At 44.8% G+C, this 24,237-nt stretch overlaps 1 pseudogene across 1 annotated transcript; it reads left to right on the top strand.

The window, feature by feature from the left end:
• The first annotated feature begins 885 nt into the window (after positions 1–885).
• LOC145358627 (zinc finger protein 367-like) lies at positions 886–22,516 on the top strand (annotated as a pseudogene). Its single transcript, XR_013889496.1, has 5 exons — positions 886–1,281; positions 8,112–8,262; positions 15,269–15,388; positions 16,790–16,931; positions 20,408–22,516. The product of XR_013889496.1 is annotated as a zinc finger protein 367-like (transcript).
• The last annotated feature ends 1,721 nt before the right edge of the window (positions 22,517–24,237 follow it).

The raw sequence follows: 24,237 nt of genomic DNA, 5'->3' as shown, positions 1-24,237 counted from the left end.
TTTATATGTTTCAAATTATGTTTGGAATTTTCAATTTGTGCGCAGAAAACTCCCACACTAAAGAATAATGTGAGATTGACCAGATTATTTTTCCATGTTGATTGAGGGATCAATATTATCCAGGACATTGGGGATACCTCAATTGTCCTTCAGAATAGTGACATGGGATCTTTCACTTCCACTAAGCAGGAAAATGTAGGTCAGTTATAGAAAAATAGAAGATAGGAGCATGAGAAGGCCATTTGGCCCTTCAAGCCTGCTCTGCCATTCATTATGATCATGGCTGATCATCCAGTTCAATAGCTTAATCCTGCTTTCTCCCCATAATCTTTGATCCCATTGGCCCCAAGTGCTATATCCAGCCACCTCTTGAATACATTCACTGTTTTGGCATTGGTTACTTCCTGTAGTAATAAATTCCATGGGCTCACCACTCTTTGGGTGAAGAAATGTCTCCTCATCTCCGTCTTAAATGGTCTATCCCAAATCCTGTGACCTGTGGTTCGGAACAGCACCACCATCAAGAACATCTCCCTGAATCTACCTTGTCTAGTCCTGTTAGAATTTTATAAGTCTCTATGAGATCCCTCACCGCCCCCCTCTTCATTATATCTGCAAGAAAAAAAACTCCTTTAAACATAACTGCACTTAAATCAGTAGACAAGACATTACTGTATGACTTTACTGTAAAGTAGATTACTACTTAAGAGCATTCTTTTCTTATTACTGACACTAAGTACACTCAGAGTGATGCAATGCTTCCGCAATGATCTCTTCGTCTTGCCAGAGCCTGAGTCACTTTCATATCTTTTTTTTTAAACAGATTTAGCTTTAAACTCAGTTTAAATACCTGACTTGACACACATCGCCACAGCAGCTGATTGGATGGAAAGCCTGGGGATTCCCTCATGCCTCTGGTCTGATTGGTTAATTTCCAAGCTGGCAAAATTACATGGGAAAGGAGTCAGAGGAAAAAAACACTTAGAAGAACTGGACTTTCCATCTCCTTTTCTTTTTGTTTTAGAAAAGGAAAGTTGAATGTATATTATGTCTGGGAGCGAGAGTTGCAATTTGCCCAAGTGGATGGTTGTCCCTGTGTTTAAAACCACGCGGTTCCCATCCAAGTGCAGTGCTGAAGACTTAAATCTGGGGAATTTCTCAATGGCTTTTCCCTGCAAATGGCCAGAAAACTCCAACAGGGTGAACCTGAGCCCAACTCCCAGCATTGGATCAAAAGGGTCAGCTGCACCCGGGCAGAGTCCTGACATCCCTGCATACAAGGTAACAACTCGCAAACAGGGAAACTTGGCGTAATGGATCAGAAATTGGCTTAGTAATAGGACACAAATGGTAGTGTGTCCTATTAAGATTTACTAGGATGCTACCAGGACTTGATGGTTAGAGTTAAGGAGAGACTGGATAGACTGGGACTTCTTTCTCTGGAGCGTAGGAGGCTGAGGGTGATCTTATAGAGGCCTATAAAATAATGAGGGGCACAGATCAGCTAGATAGTCAATATCTTTTCCCAAAAGCAGGGGAGACTAAAACTAGAGGGCATAGCTTTAAGGTGAGAGGGGAGAAATACAAAAGTGTCCATAGGAGCAATTTTTTCACACAGAGGGTGGTGAGTGTCTGGAACAAGCTGCCAGAGGCAGTAGTAGAAGCGGGTACAATATTGTCTTTTAAAAAGCATTTAGACATTTACATGGATAAGATGGGTATAGAGGGATATGGGCCAAATGCAGGCAATTGGGATTATCTTAGGGGTTTAAAAAAAAGGGTGGCATGGACAAGTTGGGCTAAAGGGCCTGTTTCCATGCTGTAAACCTCTATGACTCTAGTGGTAGGAAGCTGTTTGGGTAAATGGAGGCCTGTGTCCAATGGTGTACCACAAAGTTCAGTATTCAGATCCTTATTGTCTGTTATATAAATAAATGATAGAGATGGAAATGTGGGGGGACTGTTAAGCAAGTTTGCAGATGACATGAGATTGGTGGGGTGGTTAGTAGTGAAGAAGAAGGTTGTAGGTTATAGGATGATATAGATGGGTTGGTCAGGTGGGCAGAGTAGTGGCAGATGGTATTTAACCTTAATAAGTGCGAGGTGATGCACTTCGGAAGAAGTAGCAAGATGAGGGAGTATTTAATAAATGGGAAGACACTGGGTAGCTCAGAGGAACAGAGGGATCTTGGGGTAATTATTTATAGATCCCTGAAGGTGGTAGAATATGTGAATAGGATAATTAAGAAGGCATATGGGACACTTGCTTTCATCAGTCATGGCACAGAGTATAAGAGGAAGGAGATAATGTTGAGGTTGTACAGAATGTTGGTTAGATCACAGCTGGAGAACTGTGTGCAGTTCTGGTCACCTCATTATATTAAGGATGTGATAGCACTACAGGGGGCACAGAGGAGATTCACCAGGGTGTTGCCTGTGATGAAGCATTTGAGCTATAAGGAGAGACTGGACAGATTTGGATTGTTTTCTTTAGAGCAGAGAAGGCTAAGAGGGGACATGTTTGCCATGTATAACATTATGAGGGGTATGGACAGGGTGACGAGGGAGCAGCTGTTCCCCTTGGTTAAGGGGTCTATCTCAAGGAGGCATAGTTTTAGTGTACGGGGCAGAGGATTCAGAGGGTATCTGAGAAGAAATGCTTTCACTCAGAGGATGGTGGAAATCTGTAATGCACTGCCTGGGAAGGTAGTGGAGGAAGGAAACCATACAATCTTTAAAAAATAATGGGATGAGCACTTGAAATAACCTAACGTTCAAAGTTTTGTGACAAGTGCAGGAAAATGGGATTAGCACGCCTTTAGTGGTAGTTATTGTTGGTGCAGACTTGATGGGCCGAAGGGCCTTTTTCTGCGCTGTGTGGCGCTATGATTCTAAGATAAAGGAGGCTGTGTTCCTTGTTGCTGAACTTCGAGGAGATGTGCTGGACGGACAAAAGGCTGGCAACTCGTTTCTTAATACATAATGCAGTGAATAATGCCAAGAAGGAAAAAACAAGATTGCATTTACAGTAAACTGACATGATCCACTAGTTCAGCCACTGCTTATAACCAATAAATGAAATTGCAGCCTTGTAAGGTTTTAGCTGAAAGGTTCAGTGTTCCTCCAAATTCAAATGGTATTTAGTTTGTGATGCGCAGGTTTACTGGAAATCATTTGCTTTTTGCTCTCTCTCTAAGACAAACGTGGATTTCTGCAGTTTTTTAAAAAATTAACAAATGTTTATGAAACAGCTGATTTCTGGATCTATAAGAATCATTTTCCTCCCCCTCATTTTTGAATGCAACACATTTTTATGGGAGCTTTATGGGCTTGAGAGTCCTAGTTCAGGATTCTCTTAAGGTTAATTTGCAGGTTGACTTGATAGTTAGGAAAGCAAATGCAATGTTAGCATTCATTTTGAGAGGATTGGAATACAAAAGCAGGGATGTACTGCTGAGGCTTTATAAGGTTCTGGTCAAACCACATTTGGAGTATTGCAGACAATTTTGGGCCCTGTATCTAAGGAACAATATGCTGGCCTTGGAGAAGGTGCAGAGGAGGTTCACAAGAATGATCCCAGGAATGAAAAGCTTGACGTATGAGGAGCATTTGAAGACTCTGGGTCTGTACTTGATGGGGGTTAGAAAGATGAGGAGGGGATGTCCTTGAAACTTACAGAATACTGAAAGGCCTGCATAGAGTGGACGTGGAGAAGGTATTTCCATTAGCAGGAGGGACTAGGATTCAAAGGCACAGCCTCTGTCTAAAAGAAAAACCCTTAAGAGCTGAGATGAGGAGAAATTTCTTCAGCTAGAGGAGGTGAATTTAGCTGTGGAGGCCAGGCCATTGAATATATTTAAGACAGAGAGAGGTAGGTATTGATTGGTAAGGGGATCAAAGGTTACGGGGAAAAGATGGGAGAATGGGGTTGAGAAACTTATCAGCCATAATTGAATGGCAGAGCAGATGCAATGGGCCGAATGGCCTAATTCTGCACGAGTGTCTTATGGTCTTATTGAATTAATTTACGAGTCATGGTCGTTATATTTCCTCCTTCCCCCCATATATATGACTTTGTTTAATTCAATCACTCTTAGTTTAAGGCAAGGGTATTTAAAAAATAGATAAATATAATTTGAGATTTGTTGCTGATTGTAATGCCGTCTTTCCAAACTTTTCTTTCTGAATAGCCTGAAATGCCAAGTATCCAGGCGGAATCTGCCAAAAATGTAGCAGTTGCCAAAATTCTATCTCCATGGAGATGGGACATTGGGTGGCCCTGCCCCTCATTTGTGATTGGCCGCTGTTGATTTGCTACATTCACTATTCAAGCCAGCTGTAAAGTGGAGGAAATCCTGGGGATTTCTGCAACACTAGTTTAAATAAATCCTCATCCTTAATATTTAACTGTTCACCATTTCTTTAATTCGCACCCCTCATGCTCTTTGATAGAAGTGTCTATGCACAGGCGATTGACTGATATGGAGTTGGGGGGAGGGGCTCGTAATCTGCTGAACCTAATGTTCCACAATCACCTGCTACCTTAAGTAGCTTCCCAAGTCTCCCTTAAATTTACCTTCCACACACACATGTTCCCTCTCCACTACAGTCAAATGGGTAACAAAAAAAATGCATATATGTTTCCTTCTTAAATCTTCAGAGCCACTTTTACAGCAGGGGTTACCGTCCTCCAGACGTAACTAAAATCCTACATGGATTAAGAGGATCTAGTTTCAAGGCTTTGGTCACGAGATGCGGTGGAGATGAGAGGATGAGCTGTTTTCTACTCGCTATCTACGAGGTTGGCGGATGTGGAGATGATTTCAAAAGAAAAGGGCATGAGTTAAATCTGATGACTTCAGCCAGCCTAATGAGGTTGGTTTGTTAGAGTATGAGGAGTCCTCGGCCCACATGCAGCGGCTTAATGGATAAGGCACTGGCCTCCTAATCCAGGGACTGTGGGTCCGAGCCTGGTCTGAGGTGTTGTAATACTTGAATGTCCAACACTGGCAAGTGCATTTCCTGCCACCTGATCAACTAATACTTGCCGTTTCTGAGCAGATACATTTTTTTGAAAAGAAATACCTGATGAATCCTAATTGATGGTTAAATCAGGAGCCTCATGCTCCCTATTTAAAGCAGGTGTGTCAGACTCCCAGCCTGCATTCAGCAGGAAGCAACTGGAGAGCTGGCCATGGACAGATGTATGATGTAAATAAAGTAACTTAGTGATGACACATTTTCACCACTGTGGAGTTATTACATAAAATAAAAGTTAAAGTTTACTTATTAGTCACAAGTAAGGCTTACATTAACACTGCAATTAAGTTACTGTGAAATTCCCCTAGTCGCCACAGTCTGGCACCTGTTCAGGTCAATGCACCCTAACCAGCACATCTTTCAGAATGTGGGAGGAAACCGGAGCACTGGGAGGAAACCCACGTAGAGACAACATGCAAACTCCACACAGACAGCAACCCAAGCAAGGAATCAAACCCAGGTCCCTGGCATTGTGAAGCAGTTGTGCTAACCACTGTGCTACTGTGCCGCCCAGCTTGAGGCAGGTAAATTTGGAGGCTTAGATGGATAGAGGGGAGGAATGGGACTGATTGGATCCCTCTGCAGAGAGGCAGCGTGGACTGAATGGCCTCCTTCTGTGTTAAAATGACTGGATGTGGATGTTGCAGGCACGGCTAACGTTTAGTGCGCTTCCCCAGTTAACCTTGCAAAAGTGTTGGTGGTTCACCTTCTTGAACCCCCAATGGTTTGATGGAGCTGGGTTGTTTGCAAGGCCAGTTAAGAGAGTAGTCAAAAGTCAGCCATGTTGGTGAGGATTGAAGTCATTTCTTACTCCTGACTGAGTAACAACAGAATTCCACTCCTAAACTGTGAGGTTTATTGATAATCAAATAGCTTTTGGTCATTTAATATTGTTTTCAAATCCTCAAACTGCTAATGGAATGATTTGAATTTGTGTTCTCTAGGCTATTAGCCCCGGCTAATTGATTACTAGTTCAGGTTAATGGATTACAAATCCAGGTTATTGAATTACTAATCCAGGAACATAACCGTTGTACCATCAATGTGGCAGATGATTCGTGCACTGCACCGTTTCACAAACAAAAATGAAAAGGAATGATTACTTTTGACTTGTTGGCAGGAGAATTTTGGCCAGAAGCTGTAATGGGTAGGCCCATGGTAAGAGGAATTTTCTGAGGTGACTCACTGGGATGCCCTGTATTTGGTTGACCTCACCCAACAACTACATAGACTAATAAAGACAGTGTACAGGTAAAGAATGAAAAGGAATTTATTTGCTAATGCATGCATCAGGAGGGAGAACGAATCCATTCCCTTCCATACTAGGCCTATTAAACTTGCTTTCATGTATCCAAAAACAGATAAGAGAAGCTGCCTTTCTACAACCCATTGTATTAAAAGAAGTTGGTCTGTCTACCACTGGGTTTCCCATCATGCTGCATTCAGAAGAAGTTGGCCAAGGCGCACAATGCATATATATTGAAAACATTGTTTAAGCTTATAATACTTGGTTAATGTGTGATTTTACACTTAATACCTTTGCAGTTTATTATAATTTGCATATTTTGTTCCAGGCACATTGTGAATTCTCACTATGTATACAGCGCTTTACAATTACCTTAACCTAGTGTATTTATTATAGTGAAACTGAAATGAAGGGCCTCATACTGAGAATTCTATATTACCCTCCCCATCAGCCCAAAATTCCATGGGTTTCACATGGGGAATGTCGGGGAGGGGGGCAGGGTGGGGGGGAACGTGGTCACCCTAATACAATGTTGCTCAACTGTTCATGAGTTCATGTGGGACTCTGGGGAAATCTCCCAATTTCCTGCATCATCCGAGATCAGAACACCAAATGACTTCCTGCCCTTCACAGAAGTGCCACCTTTTACATTCACATCAGTGACAGGGAAGCACTCCCTCAAACCACACTGATTATATATCGGAACAGGACTTGGGAGCAAGAACCCTTCAACACATCTGGGATTGCTACCACTGAACTATAAAGAGTGTGTTGCTGTACAGTGCTCTCCACTACCCTTTCCCTGGTGAGCTGGTGCAGCAACAATAATCTCTCGCTCAATGTCAACAAAACGAAGGAGATTGTCATCAACTTCAGGAAGTGTTAAGGAGAACACGCTCCTGTCTACATCAATGGGGACAAAGAAGAAAGGGTTGAGGGCTTCAAGTTTTTAGGTGTCCTGATCACCAACAACCTATCCTGGTACCCCCATGCCGCCACTATAGTTTAGAAAATCCACCAACACCTTTACTTTCTCAGAAGACTAAGGAAATTTGGCATGTCAGCTACGACTCTCACCAAGTTTTACAGATGCGCCACAGAAACCATTCTTTCTGGTTGTATAGCCCCTGCTCTGCCCAAGACTGCAAGGGACTACAAAAGATTGTGAATGTAGCCCAATCCATCACGCAAACCAGTCTCCTATTAATTGACTCTGTCTACACTTCCCGCTGCCTTGGCAAAGCAGCCAGCATAATTAAGGACCTCACACACTCCGGACATTCCAACTTCTTCCTTTGGGAAAAAGATACAAAAGTCTGAGGTCACGAACCAACCGACTCAAGAACAGCTTCTTCTCTGCTAGTGTCAAACTTTTGAATGGACTTACCTCGCATTAAGTTGATCTAGTTATGACTGTAATAGTACATTCTGCAACCTCTCTTTTCCTTCTCTATGAACGGTATATTTTATCTGTATAGTGCTCAAGAAACAATACTTTTCATTGTATGTCAATACATGTGACAATAATAAATCAAATCCAATCAAAATCAAAACCAAATCAAACCAAAGCATATTGTACTCCAAATACATTCAGGGCTCTCGAAGCCCATAATTCCCTTTCAATCAGAGGTAGTTGAATAGCGAGCAGGAACAGGGAACCTGGCCATTATTTTAATGATATGATTACACTTGGTTCGATGCAGCTGAGCCAATTGCAATGCATCAACTACCCCAGGCCTCCCTAGTTGGGAGGATTTGTGCCAATGTCAACAGGGTTCGGAAATGTGGCGATCCAGAAGTGACATCCTTGGGTTGTGTGTTGCAGGATGGGATGAGACGTGGCCGTCCGAGAGCAGAGGTAGTCCGGGATTTGATCACTGAGGGCAAACTATCCACCAGCCGGATCCGCTGTCACACCTGCAGTCGGGTTTTCCCAAGGGAGAAATCACTGCAAGCACACACAAGGACACACACTGGTAAGCACTGAAGGGGAGAACATTAGCATCTCATTGCTCCCATCTGTGTATGTTTTGTGATAGTTATCATCACTATCTTCACTGTTCCCCATCTTCGCACTCACTCACTCACTCACTCAAGACTCAAGACTCTTCATTGATGGAAAGAGAGAGAGAGAGTATTAGAGACAAGGTTTAGTTTTAAGTAAGTTTAATTTTGTGTTTCTTCGTCAGAAAGGGTTAAAACTTTATTTAGCTCATGTGAAACAAAGGTGCCTGCATGTCTGTGGGTTTGAGTTTCATTTTAAACTGTGCCTTCATTGAAGAAGATTTTAAAGAAAAACTTCCCTGTTGCTTAGCAGCCAGGACACACACTGAAATGTATAACCACTTGTAGCTCAGTTGGAATCAGGTACCTGAGAAGAAGGCATCTTTCACAGCGCAATGAAACAGCACAATAGAGTAAGAGAAAGGCAGCAATCCCAGAAGCTAAAGAGCATATAGATCTGGAAACCAAAGGATGAAAAGAAAAGGTCCCAGGGAGACTAAAATCAAAAGAAAGGGGAACTGGAATCAGGACTAGTTACTGTTCACTGAAGATAAAGGAGGGGCAGAGAGAGGATCCCAATTGAAGACAGTGCTGAAAGGTTTAGACCTGGTGAAACTGGCTGGCGAGACGACATACATCTGAAGTAATCCTAAGGTTGGTGATACCATAATACAGCTGTGAAGCAACAGCATTCTGTTCCACATGAGAGGTCATGTGGAATGCATGAAGCAATCTAAGGCAGATGAATACTGAAAGAAAGGATTGAAATCCTGGAAATGGATCCTTGGAAAAGGGAAAATGTTGTTTAGGAAGAGATTCCAAGGCAGTTTCCAAGTTCAGAATTCCAGTGTGACCAGGTGGCTCGTAGTGTGATAAGTATCTGGAGGGGGATTTGAAGACAAATCCACAGAAGTTATATTAGGTAGCATCCATCACTTGAATTCAGAGTGTAGTGCATCTGGCCACATTTGGCTTGTAATTTATATGGACTGTGTACGTACCAATATATTAGACTATAAGTCATATTTTGATACTTGTGTTATCCTTAAAAATGTGTACACCTGAGAAGATAAAGGTGGAGTGAAGGAATATTATGTTACAGTCAATCATTATATGTTTGATATTTAAATGTTTTATTCTTTGATTCAAAGTTAATCAGCAATTCTGTGACTCTGTATATCCATGTCACTAAAAAGAATAAAAGTTATTGCCTATTGAGCCAGAGTTCCATCCTGGGACTTGATTGTCCAGTGGAACATCAGCTGGGATTGTAACAATATCTCCTGCTCGAGTTTATTCCTTCCTGCCGTCTCAGTTAAGGAAAACCTCGACTCTCTCAGTCTGGTCTTCCTTTTGTATTCTAAAATTAATTCAATTTACAAAGTTCCTTATGTAACTTGTATCAAGGTGCTTCACATAAATAACTTCTTGGAGGTTAGTGTTTGATCCTCGATAGGCTTTCAATATCCAAGTCTGATACTGCCTAAGAGCATGTTTCCATTTACCACTGCTTCTCCCTTGCAATCTGTACTTTGGAGCTTGGTCTCTCCTGCCCCCTTGATGGTGACAGTGATGTGTCTTTGTCCATCTGGAGTCTGAGTTTAAAGTTTAAAGTGTATTTATTTATGAATGTCACAAGTTACCTTACATTAAGATTGCAATGAAGTTACTGTGAAAATCCCTTAGTGGCCACACTCTGGCACCTGTTAGGGTACACTGAGGGAGAATTCAGCATGGCCAATGCACTTAACCTGCATGTCTTTCAGATTGTGGGAGGGAGCTGGAGCACCCAGAAGAAATCCACACAGATACAGGGAGAATGTGCAGACTCTGCACAGACTGTGACCCAAGCCGGGAATCGAACCTAGATCCCTGGCACTGTGAGGCAGTAGTGCTAACCACTGTGCCACTGTGTGATGGTACAAGCACTTTTTCACGCATGTTGTAGTCTGGAGCTATAGATAGTGATGCAGAGGCTCCAATCTTCTGTCTATCACATGGCTGACCAGGTATCTCTCCCACTCTTACAGCCTGCCATTGGCGTATAGTGAGGATGTACAGTTTGATAATCCATCGATTTGGCCGCGTTATTGTTCTTAATTCATTTATGGGATGTGGACGTCACTGGCTAGGCCAGCATTTATTGCCCACCTCCTTGAGGAGGTGATGGAGAGCCCCAAGAAGGTGGTAGCACCCCATCTTGGCCCATCAGGTTTTGGGGTGGGTCTGGAAAATGCAGCTTTTGTTTCGAGCTAGGGGCGTTACCCACTGCACCAGAGAACCATCTCCACAACTCCCCCAACTGGGTACCTCAATTAAAAATATTATACCAGAGTGACTCGACTCCACTTCAGTTTCAATAATAGATTGGAGAATTAGGTGGGGGTGGAGGGGTAGCCGTTCTCCTTGAAGAAGATAAGATCTAGAGGGAATTTGACAGAGGAATGGCCATGAACAGAGTAAGATGGGGCAAAACATCCTGCCGGTGGAAGGATTGAGCAGCAGAGGGCACCAATTAAAGGTAATTGGCAGAACAAGCAACAGCGATGCAGGGAAAGTTATTTTTCCACAGCGAGTGGTTAGGACTGGAACGCACTGCCTGAGAGTCTGGTGGGGGCAGGTTCAGTCATGGGTTTCAAGATTAGACAATTAACTGAAGTGACATTTGCAGGGTAACGGCGAGAAGGTAGGTGAGTGGGATTTGGCTCTCTCGCAGAGAGCTGGCACACGTCAATGGGCCAAATGGCTTCCTTCTGCACTGTAACCGTTCTGCAATTCTGTTCAATAATGCAGAAAATGCTGGAAAATACTCAGCATTTGTGCAGGAGAAACAAAATTAAGTTTTGAGGTCTAAGATATTAAGAACATAAGAAAATAAGAAATAGGAGCAGGAGTAGGCCACCTAGCCCTTCGAGCCTGCCCCGCCATTCAATAAGATCATGGCTGATCTGTCGTGGCTCAGTTCCACATTCCCGCCCTCTCCCCATAACCCTTAATCCCCTCTCTTATCAAAAACCCATCAACCCGCTTCTTAAAAATATTTAGCGAGGCAGCCTCCACCACTTCAACGGGCAGAGAATTCCAGAGATTCACCACCCTTTGAGTGAAGAAGTTCCTCCTCAACTCCGTTCTAAACCGCCTCCCCTTTATCTTGAGGCTGTGCCCCCTAATCCTACTGTCTTTTTTGAGCGGGAAGAGTCTCTCCACCTCTATCCTATCCATCCCATTCATCATCTTATACGTCTCAATGAGATCTCCCCTCATTCTTCTAAACTCTAACGAGTACAAGCCTAGTTTATTCAGCCTCTCCTCATAGCTCAATCCCCTCAACTCCGGTATCAGCCTAGTGAACCTCCTCTGCACTCCCTCCAGGGCCAAAATATCCTTGTGCAGGTGCGGCGCCCAAAACTGCACACAGTACTCCAGCTGCGGCCTCACCAATGCCCTATACAGCCGCAGCAAGACCTCCCTACTTTTATATTCAATCCCCCTCGCTATGAAGGCCAGCATCCCATTCGCCTTCCTGACCACCTGCTGCACCTGCAAGCTGGGTTTTTGCGACTCATGCACAAGGACCCCGAGGCCCCTCTGCACCGTCGCCTGCTGCAGTTTTTCGCCACGTAAGTAATAGTCCTTCCTACCATTCTTCCTACCAAAGTGGACCACCTCACACTTGCCAACATTAAATTCGATTTGCCATTTCCTGGCCCATTCGCCCAGCCTATCTAGATCCTTCTGCAGACTCTCCACACCCTCCGCACAATTTGCCTTTCCCCCAATCTTGGTGTCATCAGCAAATTTCGACACCCTGCACTCGGTTCCCTCCTCCAGATCATCTATATAATCATAACTGATGATACAGAATTCATAGAATCCCTACAGTGTAGAAGGAGTTCGTTCGGCCCATCGAGTCTTCACCTACTCCCCGACAAAGCATCTTACCCAGGCCCAGCCCCGTCCTGTATTTATTCTTTAATCACAAGTAAGGCTTACATTAACACTGCAATGAAGTTACTGTGAAATTCCCCTCGTCACCCACAGTCCAGCGCCTGTTCGGGTCAGTGCACTTGACCAGCACGTTTTTCAGACTGTGGGAGGAAACCAGAGCACTCAGAGGAAGCCCATGCAGACACAGAGTACGTGCAGACTCCGTACAGGGAATGACCCAAGCCAGGAATCAAACCCAGGTCCCTGGCGCTGTGAGGCAGCAGTGTTAACCACTGTGTCATTGTGCTGCCCCCATAACATAATCCCACGTATTTACCCTGTTAATCCTCTCAACCTACACACCTTTGGATGCTAAGGGTCAATTTAGCTTTCTCTTTATTCACTCATGGGACATTGGTGCCATTGGCTGGCCAGCATTTATTGTCTATCTCTAGTTGCCCGAAGTTAGTCGACAGTCAACCACATTGCTGAGGCTCCGGAGTCACATGTAGGCCAGACCAGGTAAAGACGGCAGATTTCCTTCCCTAAAAGCACATTAGTGAACAAGGATGGGTTTTTCCGATAAGCAACAGTGGTTTCATGGACATCAGTAGATTCTTAATTCCAGATATCTTTTAATTGAATTCAAATTCCACTGATTCAAGAACAGCTTCTTCCTTACTGCTGTTAGACTTTTGAATGGACTTACTTTGCATTAAGTTGATCTTTTCCTACACCCTAGCTATGACTGCAAGGAACTACAAAAGGTCGTAAATATAGCTTAATCCATCACATAAACCAGCCTTCCATCCATTGACTCTGTCCACACTTCCTGCTGCCTCAGTAAAGCTGCCAGCATAATTAAGGACCCCACGCACATGGAACACGGACACGTTCTCTTCCACCTTCTTCCGTTGGGAAAAAGGTAGAGAACCTGAGGTTCTGTACCAACCAACAGCTTCCTCCCTGCTGCCATCAGACTTTTGAATGGACTTAGCTTGCATTAAGTTGATCTTTCTCTACACCCTAGCCATGACTGTGACACTACATTCTGGACTCACTCCTTTCCATCTCTATGAATGGTAAGCTTTGTCTATATAGCACACAAGAAACAATACCTTTCACTTATACTAATACATGTGACAATAATAAATCAAAACAAAATTTCACCCTTTGTTGTGGAGGGATTTTGAGCATTAGTTGAATTTCTGGATTAATAGTCTTGTGATAATACCACTCGGCCATTGCCTCCCACGTTTGATGTTCTGATGAGTGGTCAATGACCTGAAACTTTATTTGTCTTTCCACAGATTCTGGCTGAAGTGTCCACTATTTTCACAGCGAATTTCTATTGTTTATGATTTGCAGCATCTTCTGCTTTTTGTTAATTGGTGTTGGGAATTTCCCTCCCGAGGCTCAGTTGGTGAATGTGGTTGAGTCATGCACTGTGGAGGGTTGCCAGTTTGGTTTCTGGTCTGTGCTGAGGTTAGTTGATCTTAAATGGGGAATCTCCAACCTACACTGCTGAGCCTGTGGTTTTTGAAAGAAAAATCAGTTAGGGCCTTTATCCTTTCCTGGGTGTGACCTTCATTCCTCCTCATCAACTTGGTGTCTTCCATCAACTGTGTACAGTTCTGGTCACCCTACATAGAAAGGATATTATTAAAGTAGAAGCAGTGCAAAAAAGATTTACTATGATGCTACCCGGACTTGATGGTTTGAGTTATAAAGAGAGGCTGGATAGACTGGGACTTTTTTCTCTGGAGCATAGGAGGCTGAGGGGTGATCTTATAGAGGTCAATAAAATACCGAGGGGCACAGATCAGCTGGATAGTCAATATCTTTTCCCAAAGGTAGGGGAGTCGAAAACTAGAGAGCATAGGTTTAAGGTGAGAGGGGAGAGATACAAAAGGGTTCAGAAGAGCAATTGTTTCACACAGAGGGTGTTGAATTTGGAATGAGCTTCCAGAGGCAATAGTAGAGGCGGGTACAATTTTGTTTTTTAAAAAGCGTTTAGACAGTTATATGAGTAAGATGGGTATAGAGGGATACGGACCAAACACAGGCAACTGAGACTAGCTTAGTGGTTAAAAAGAAAAGGGCAGCATGGACAAGTTGGGCCGAAGGGCCTGTTCCCATGCTGTAACCATCTATGACTCTACTCATTGGTCTTTGGGCCTTTGCCCAGTCTTCTCAATAATGAAACATCAATACTTTTTCTCTCTCATTGCCATCAGCCTGTTAACAATTTCAAAGTGGGTTGTTAGCACTGCTATCTGATGTAGCTCCCTCCTTCTTCTGAAAGGGGCCTACCCAAAAGGCTCACTTGTTTCAGGCAACAGGCCCCTTTTGAACAACGAAATCAGGGTTCCTTTCACATAGGGTTTGGCCGGAAGCTGTGCCCAGCAAACACATTGATGGTTTTGTCTTTTAGAATTCTCCATCCCAGCGGCTGTGGAGGCTCTGTCTTTGGGTATGTTCGAAACTGAGAACATATTTATTAAAGGTAGCCAGGGCTACGGTGACAGTGCATTGAGGTAGAAGATCAAACATGCTCTAACCGAATGGTGGAGCAGTCTCATGGGGCCGAATGGTCTACTCCTGCTCCTATCTGCTATGAAACCAAAAGAGAAGACGCTGGAAAATCTCAGCAGGTCTGGCAGCGCCTGTAAGGAGAGAAACGAGCTGACGTTTCGAGTCCAGGTGACCCTTTGTCAAAGCTTTGTCAGAGGGTCATCTGGACTCGAAACGTCAGCTCTTTTCTCTCCTTACAGATGCTGCCAGACCTGCTGACATTTTCCAGCATTTTCACTTTTGGTTTCAGATTCCAGCATCCGCAGTAATTTGCTTTTATCTATTTGCTTTGACCTGTTCTGCACGGAATCAAATTGAAGAGCTCCAGCCAAAAACAAGTGTCAAATTATTTACTCTTTACGAGATATCTAAGAGTGTATGGTTGTAGAGATTTGTCTATTTGCATTTGGGAGGGGAAAATCTTCTGTTAAGATTTTTCATTTTTCTTCCTCTGCTCTGTCTCTGACTGGTCTTCAGGTGAGAGACCGTATGTGTGTAACTACCCAAGCTGTGGGAGAGCATTTGTGCAGAGTGGACAGCTCAAAACACACCAACGTCTCCACACGGGAGAGAAACCTTTCCTCTGCTCTGAGCCAGGTGAGTGAAGTGGGAGGTTGGGGGGATGTCGTGGGGGGAGGAGGAGGGGGGAGGGATGGGGGAGGGTATGACTGGTCTTTGATTGACTGATACGGAAGCTGCATAGAATTGTACAGCCACCCGGTCCATCGTGCATGTGCTGGCTTTTTGAAAAAGACAAAGCCATTCAGCCCATCTGGCCTGCTACACCATTCAATCAGATTGTGGCCTTTTGGCCCATCTAGAGCCACAGAAAGAGGCCACTTGTCTTAACTGGTTCATGCTGGTTTTTATGTTCCTCACAAGCCTCCTCCCGTTCTGCTTCCTCTCAAAATCACATGGGTTTAGGCTGAGGAAGACAGGGAGAACAAGTTCCCACTTGTCAAAAATAAGGAGAGGACACAGATTTAAACTAGCACAGTAAGCAAAAGCGATGTGAGCAAAATCTTTTCACACAGTGTGTGGTTAGGGTGTGGCATGCACTACCTGAGGGTGTGGTGGAGACAGGTTCAATTGAGGCTTTCAAAAGGTATTGGATTCTTATCTGAAAAGGAAGAATATTGTGGGGAGATGGCAGGAGAATGAGTTATTCATTCAGAGAGCTGGTGCAGACATGATGGGCTGAATGGTCTCCTTCTGCCTGTAACAATTTTGTCATTCATTCCATCAACTCCATTCCTTTCTCCTTATCCCACTTCTCCTAATACATCTACATTTTTCACCTCAATTACTTCATGTTGCCTCCACACTGTCTGAATCAAACACTCCCAGGACAGGTACAGCACGGGGTTAGGCACAGAGTAAAGCTCCCTCTACACTGTCCCCCCATCAAACACTCCCAGGACAGGTACAGCATGGGGTTAGGTACAGAGTAAAGCTCCCTCTACACTGTCCCCCATCAAACACTCCCAAAACAGTACAGCATGGGTTAATACAGAGTAAAGCTCTCTTTACATGTCCCCCATCAAACACTGTAAGAAGTCTCACAACACCAGGTTAAAGTCCAACAAGTTTATTTGACAGTAAACCCACAAGCTTTTGGAACGTTGTTCCTTCGTCAGAAACAGGACATATAAAGGCACACACAGTTTACAGATTACAGATTAGAATGCAAGTCTTTACAGCTAATCTGCTATTCAAGTCTTAAAGGTGCAGACCATGTGAGTGGAGATAGCATTAAGCATAGGCTAAAGAGATGTGTGTTGTCTCCAGACAGGACAGTAGGTGAAATGTTGCAAGTTCAGGAGGCAACAAAATGATCTGAGCTTTTATCAAATGTTGCACCGTTTTACTCCAGTGCAGCACAGTTTGAATAAATGATGCAACCTGGTTGAGTCTATGTGAGTCTGTGTGGTGTTGGATTTAATCAGATTAAGGACCTGTGTGTTAGTAATGTCAGAATTTTATTTTAATTCTCTCCAGGTTGTTCCAGCAAATTTACTCATGCCAATAGGCACTGCCCGAAACACCCACATGCCAGGCTGAGGCGGCATGAGGCTGCGACAGACCAGGGCGAGGTCACAGCAGCTGAAGAAGATAAGATGGTGGTGGAGTGCTTCGCAAGGTGAGTCACTGAACTCACTGTCTTATCCTCTAACGTGGAGATGCCAGTGTTGGACTGGGGTGAGCTCAGTAAGAAGTCTCACAACACCAGGTTAAAGTCCAACAGGTTTACTTGGTAGCACGAGCTTGTATTCCAAATAAACCTGTTGGACTTTAACCTGATATTGGGTGACTTCTTACTGTCTTATAACCACATTGCAAATACTGTTTTGTTTGTTTCCGGATGTGGCATGGTGGCTAGCACTGCTGCCTCACAGCGCCAGGGTCTCGGGTTCGATTCTTGGCTTGGGTCACTGTCTGTGTGGAGCCTGCACGTTCTCCCTGTGTCTGCATGGGTTTCCTCCGGATGCTTTGGTTTCCTCCCACAGTCCAAAGATGTGCGGGTTAGGGGAATTGGCCATGCTAAATTGCCCCTTAATGTTAGCGGGATTAGCTATGATAAAGGCATGGGGTTGTGGGGATAGGGCCTGGGTGGGATTGTGGTTGGTGCAGATTTGATGGGCCGAACAGCCTCCTTCTGTAGGGATTCTATGAAGATTGGTATTTATTGTCCATCAACTAATCATTCTCAAGAAATTGGTGATATGTTGCCTTCTGGAGCCCCTGCAGTCCATGCGGTGAAGGTACTTCTGCTGTTAGGGTGCTATATAAATGAAGGTTGGGTGGTTCTCCATTGGGATGTAGTTGACTGTGGCTGAATCTGCTCCATAAAATGGAGTTTAAGTATTTCTTTGTCCGTCCCTGTACACTCCTCATTTGTAAGTTCAGGTTGTGAGTGTTGATGGGCAATTGAATCATGGTGGGGTCAGTGCTGTGACAGCCCTGCCCATAAGCAGACCCGGTTCCTTTTGGGACAGATTCATAGGATAGGGATCAGGCCCAGAGACCATCAGCTGGAGGGATTTAAATTCAATTAATAAATCAGGGATATATAAAGCTAGGATAGTTTCCATGACGTTGACTGTTTTAAAATACACTGGTTCACTAATGTCCTTTAGGGAAGGAAATCTGCCGTCCTTACTCGGTCTGGTCTACATGTGACTCCAGAGCCACAGCAATGTAATCGGCTCTTAGCTGCCCTCTGAAATGGCCAAGCAAGTCACTCAGTTCATGGGCAATTAGGGATGGGCAACAAATGCTGATCTTACCAGTGACACTGATATAGAATCCCTACACAGGCCATTCAGCCCATCGAGCCTGCACCAACAACAGTCCCATCCAGGTCCTATCCTGGTAACCCCATGTATTTACCCTACTAATCCCCCTGACACTAAGGGGCAATTTAGCACAGCCAATCCACCTAACACATACACACACTTGGACCATGGGAGGAAACCAAAGCACCCGGAGGAAACCCACACAGACATGGGGAGAATGTGCAAACTCCACACAGAATCATCCAACATGGGAATTAACCCTGGGACCGTGACACTACTGACCATGTGCCACCCAAAGGAATGAAAAAAATAAACATCTTGCCCAGTACCCAGAATATATGGGGTCGTGTTAAAATTATTTTGTTCCAAGATCAAGATCATTAACTAAAAAAAAGGGTGGCATGGACAAGGTGGGCCGAAGGGCCTGTTTCCATGCTGTAAACCTCTATGACTGTATATCATCAATATCAAGGTAAGCAAAGTCATCCCAGAGAAGTTTTGTAATTTATTCTTTCGGGGGATGTGCGTGTTGCTGTCTGGGTCCAGAGTGTACTGTCCATCCCTAATTGCCCTCGAGAAGGTGGCGGTGAGTCACTATCTTGAGCCTCTGCACTCCATGTGGTGTTGGTTCTCTCACAGTGTTCTTAAGCTGAAGCTTAGAGATTCCTGACCTGTGGCAGACACCATTTCTGGGATCGAATCCTACAGCACGGAGCATCTCACTGCATAGAAAGATCTCATTCGGCCCAACTGGTCTATACTGGTATTTCTACTTCGCAGGAGGCTCTTTTCACCCTCTCCTCATCTAATTCCAACAACACGGCCTTCTTATCCTTCTTTCTTTCATGTATTTATCCAGCTCGCCTTGAATGAATCAGTGGTAGTCATCAAAACTGCTATCTGCGGTAGCGAGTTCCACATTCTAACCACTCTCTGGGTAAGAGGTTTCTCAGAGGCTACTTCAATGAATTTATTTATCCCGACTTCCCTCCCTGCCTCTTTACGTCCTTCCTTAAAATCTACCTCTTTGACCAATCTTCTGGATATTTCCAGAAGCTTCCACGTTCTCCCTTCGCATTGGCCTCTGCTTTCCCAATGATTATATAGGTGCTATATTGTCAGAAATTACGGCAGGATATCGATAGGCTGGAAAATTGGGCAGAGAAATGGCAGATGGAATTTAATCCAGGCAAATGCGAGTTGATGACATTTTAGTAGATCCAATTCAGGTAGGAGCGATAAAATAAATGGCAGAACCATCAGGAGCATAGACACACAGAGAGATCAGGCAGCACAGGTCCATAGATTCTTAAGTGGCAGCACAGGTGGAAGAGGTGGTGAAGAAAGCATATGGAATGCTTGCCTTCATCGGACAGAGCATCGAGTAGGAAAGTTGGCAAATTACGTTACAGTTGTATAAAACATTGGTTAGGCCACATTTAGAATATCTGTATCCAATTCTGGTCACCATACTACCAGAAGGACGTGGAGGCTTTGAAGAGAGTATCGAAAAGGTTTACCCAGGATGTTGCCTGGTATGGACGGTATTATCTATGAGGAGAGACTGAATAAACTGGGATTGTTCTCCCTGGAAAGACAGAGGCCGAGGGGCAACGTGATAGAAGTTTATAAAATGATGAGAGGTATGGATAGGGTGAACAGTTGAAGCATTTTTCCTAGGGCAGAAATGACAATTACAAGGGGGTTCAAGATAAGGAGGGAAAGATTCAATGGAGATGTGCGGGGGAGGTTTTTTACACAGAAGATGGTGGGGGCCTGGAACGCACTGCCAAGTGAGGTGGTTGAGGCAGACATGTTAGTGACATTTAAGACTTATCTTGATAGGCAGGGAATAGAGGGATATAAGTGGTTGGTCTAGATAGGACAATGGGATCAGTGCAGGCTTGGAGGGCTGAAGGGCCTGTTCCTGTGCTGTACTGTTCTCTGTTCTTTGAATAAATGAAAATTGTGGGAATTCAGGTTGACACTGCACTGGGAGAGGAATATACCAACAATACTGTCCAATAAAATTACATACTCAACTGTTGGGTGGATTGCCCATTCTAAACTGCCCTTCAGTATGGAGGTAAGGGGGAATTAGTGGGGTAAATATGTGGAGTTACGGGGATTGGGTGGGCTAGTGGGCCAGGGTAAGATACTCTTCTAGAGTTGGTACAGACTCGATGGGCCGAATGGCCTGCTTCTGCACTGTAGGCTTGCGAGAATTTCTATGAATTGAGAGTGCGGAGGGGACAGTGCTTTAAAACCCAGCACTGGGTTTACTATTGCTCGAGATTCTTAACCATGTAATTCATCTCAGGTACTGGCAGTGCCAAGGGCAGCGTCCGACCTCCGCCAGGGGAGAGGCATCCACTCAGAAACCTGGCCAGGAGCAGAAAAACCCGAGAAGCAGCCGCCACCCAGAGGACGAGAAGAAGGAGGAGGGGAGGAAGCACGGCTGCTCTGGGAAGCACCTTCAGGAGCAGAAGGAGCGGTGGCACGGGGCCCTGGCACTGATCCAACTGGCAAACCTCTCCTCAGCTCCACCCTCCTGAACAGCCTTTCCCCCACTTTCTCCCGCCCCGAAACGTGGCGGGGTGGGACAGGAAATGACAAACGAGTCCAGGATGTCTATTGGCCACACCAATGTCCCTCACTGACTGAGGCCCTGGGGGGGGGGTGGTTCTGGGATCCGGTCCCAGGTGGTGCTGTTGTGCAGCAGGAATGAAGATTCTCATTTGGCTTTGGTGAAAGTTGCGCGTCCCTCTGGTTGCTCGCTGGCTGGAATTTTACCACGGAATGCCCCGGAATAGGGCGAAGATCACAGAGCAGAATTCCCTGCTGGCCTCGGACAGGATTTTACGAACCTTGCCCGACCGAGGTTGTAAACTACCGGCCACTTTGTTTAATGGTGTTTTGACAAAGGCCTCATTCCTTCTAAATATTGAAAAATCTTATCTCAGTTGCTTTGTTATTTTTACACAGACAACTTTAAAAAGTCTACATTATCTACATTCCTATTGATCCTCTAGATCCTCATCCCCGTACTGAACTCCTGGGGTAAAATCATTGGATCCCTACAGTGCAGAAGGAGGCCATTTGGCCCACTGAGTTTGCACTGGCCACAATCCTACCCAGGCCCTAATCCCATAACCCCATACATTTACCCAAGCTAATCGCCCTGACACTAAGGGACAATTTAGCATGGCCAATCCACCTAATCTGCACATCTTTGGAGTGTGGGAGGAAACCGGAGCACACGGAGGAAACCCACGCAGACACGGGGAGAATGTGCAAACTCCACACAGACAGTCACCCAAGGCCAGAATCAAACTTGGGTCCCTGCCGCAGTGAGGCAGCAGTGCTAACCACTGTGCCTGTTCTTTCCTCATGTCCAACTGAAAAGGGCAGATAGTGACTCATTTTTAGCACCTCATCTTAAAGATTGCGCCTCTGACAGTGTAACACCTCCCTCCAGTACAGCCCTGGAGTGTCAGCCTGGATTGTTTGCTGGAATGGGGCAACCCTTCTGACTCGAGACAGAGTAGTGCTATCCACTGAGGAAAGGATGACTCTGTCAGGGCCTCAGTGTCTCACTCACTGTCTGGGTTGCCATTCCAGTGAAGGTGTCATGGCACTAACTTACTGAAAATAAGCAGCGTAATGGCAGAGTTAAAACGGCAGAGTTAAAACAGCAGAGGGAGCAATCAGCAGGGAAATGTGCAAACTTTCACTGAACATTGTTAGATTCCCCTCTGACAACCTGCCAGAGAGCACCGCCACCCACTGGTCCACATAGAAACTGCAGCACTTGCCAGCTCTCTTGTTTATCATCGTTCTGATTCTATCATAGAATCTCTTCAGCGCCATTCAGCCCATCGAGCCTGCACCGACCACAGTCCCACCCAGGCCCTATCTCCATCCACTGTGCACTGGAGAACCTGACTCTGCAGCTTAAGAGTGTCCGTGAGTCACTATCACCGACCTGGCTGCACTCACCATGGAATAGAATCCCACGGCACAGTGCGGGGGTAGCATTTGACCCACTGTCCCTGGGCACACTCTTCGAAAAAGCCCCACAACTCTTTCTCCAGAGCCTTGCAACGTTACAGGTGTTTAACCACCTGCCTTTTGAAAGTTGCTTTGAATCTGCTTTCACAACCCACAGCGCTGGCCTTGCTTTACTTGCAAACATTCTCACCACCCCCTATTCTTTCACCAATATTCTTATCTCTGGGTCCACTTTGAACTGTCCCAGCTGCAAATGGGTGCACTTTCTCTCCTATCCTCTCAAAACTGTTCCTTAAGCATGAACATTGTGGTGGTGCAGTGGTTAGCACTGCTGCCTCACAGCATGTGGGACCCAGGTTCAATTCCAGATTTGGTTGAGTGTGGTGTTTGCACTTTCTCCCTGTATTTGTGTGGGTTTCCTTCCACACTCCAAAGATGTGTGTGTGTGTGTGGGTTAGGTTGATTGACCATGCTAAATTGCCCCTTAGGTTAGACAGACAAGATGTATGTGGTGATAGAGTGAAGGGGAGGGCCTTGGTAAGAAACTCTGTCAGAGAGTTGGTGCAGATCCAATGGGCCAAATGCCTCTTCTGCAAGGTAGGGATTGGCAATAAATGCCAGCCATATCGCGAGAATTAAATTTTTAAAAATTGGAAAACACAGGATAGAAATTCTTAAAAGATAATGACATCATCTCAGTGCTTAGATTAGCTGTAGCTGAGCTCAGGGGTCTGCTAATGGAGATAACTGCCAGTCAGGGGTGTTTGCTACAAGTTGATGTTATGTCTGTTAAGTAAAGTCTGGCTATCAGTTAACTGGAAATAGAAAATTCATGTCTGCAATCAACTGATAATCACGCTCGCTGCTTCTCCACCTTGGTGGGACCTCACGATCCAGACACTTGGATGACATACCCAAATGGACAACTTAGAGAGAGACTATAGTCAGTGAATAGTGATTACCACTGTCGCTTCCAGGCAGGGAAGGGAGTGAGTGATTCCGATAAGAGTTTATTTATTAGTCACAAGTAGATTTACGTTTACTGTGAAAATCCCCCAGTCGCTGCACCCCAGCCTCTGTTCGGGTTCACTGAGGGAGAATTTAGCATGGCCTATGCGCCTAACCAGCACACCTTTCGGACTGTGGGAGGAGATCAGATGACCCAGAGGAAACCCATGCAGACATGGGGAGAATGTGCAGACACCACACAGACAGTGACCCAAGCCAGGAACTGAACCTGGCTCCCATGGTGTTGTGAGGCAGCAATGTGCCACCGTCTCAAATACTCCCAGTGAGGAACATTACTAGCAATGAAATATATCCTTGAAAATGGAAGATGCAACAATGCACTCTGATCCCAAGCTGTTACCCTCTGAGTGTGCTTCTTCAGGTCCCCTTAATGTGTGACCAGCCACTAACTTTTAGGCAGGATTCCGACTTAGAGGCATTCAGTCATAATCCCACAGATAGTAGCTTCACACCACTGACTCCTCAGCTAAGCACATACACCAAATGTCTGAACCCACTTTTCCTCTCGTACTAAGCAGGATTACTACTGAAATTAAAATTAGTGGAGTTTTGGATAGGAAAGAAGTAGAGTACAAAGTTAAAGTTTATTTATTAGTCACCAAGTAGGCTTACATTGACACTGCAATGAAGTTACTGTGAAAAGGACTGCTTCTTCCCTGCTGCCATCAGACTTTTGGATAGACTTACTCCATTTATTCCAAAGAATGATCTTTCTCTACATCCTATCTATGACTGTAACACTACATTCTGCACTTTCCCCTTTCCTTCTCTATGAACAGTATGTTTTGTCTGTATAGCATGCAAGAAACAATACTTTTCACTGTATGTTAATGCATTTGACAATAATAAATCAAATCAAAAATCTCCTAGTCGCCACACTCTGGCGCCTGTTTGGGTACAGTGAGGGAGAATTTAGCACGGTCAATGCATCTAATCAGCACGTCTTTCGGACTGTGGGAAGAAACCAGAGCACCCGGTGGAAACCCATGCAGACACGGGGAGAAAGTGCAGACTCTGCACAGACAGTGACCCAAGTCGGGAATTGAACCTGATGCTGTGAGGCAGCAGTGCCAACCACTGTGCCACTCCATGATGGAGATCTCAGAAGTT

The sequence above is a fragment of the Carcharhinus amblyrhynchos genome, chromosome 26 (assembly GCF_965287045.1).
Source record: "Carcharhinus amblyrhynchos chromosome 26, sCarAmb.v2.hapA, whole genome shotgun sequence".
NCBI lineage: Eukaryota > Metazoa > Chordata > Chondrichthyes > Carcharhiniformes > Carcharhinidae > Carcharhinus > Carcharhinus amblyrhynchos.
This window is presented reverse-complemented; position numbering and strand designations above follow the sequence as displayed.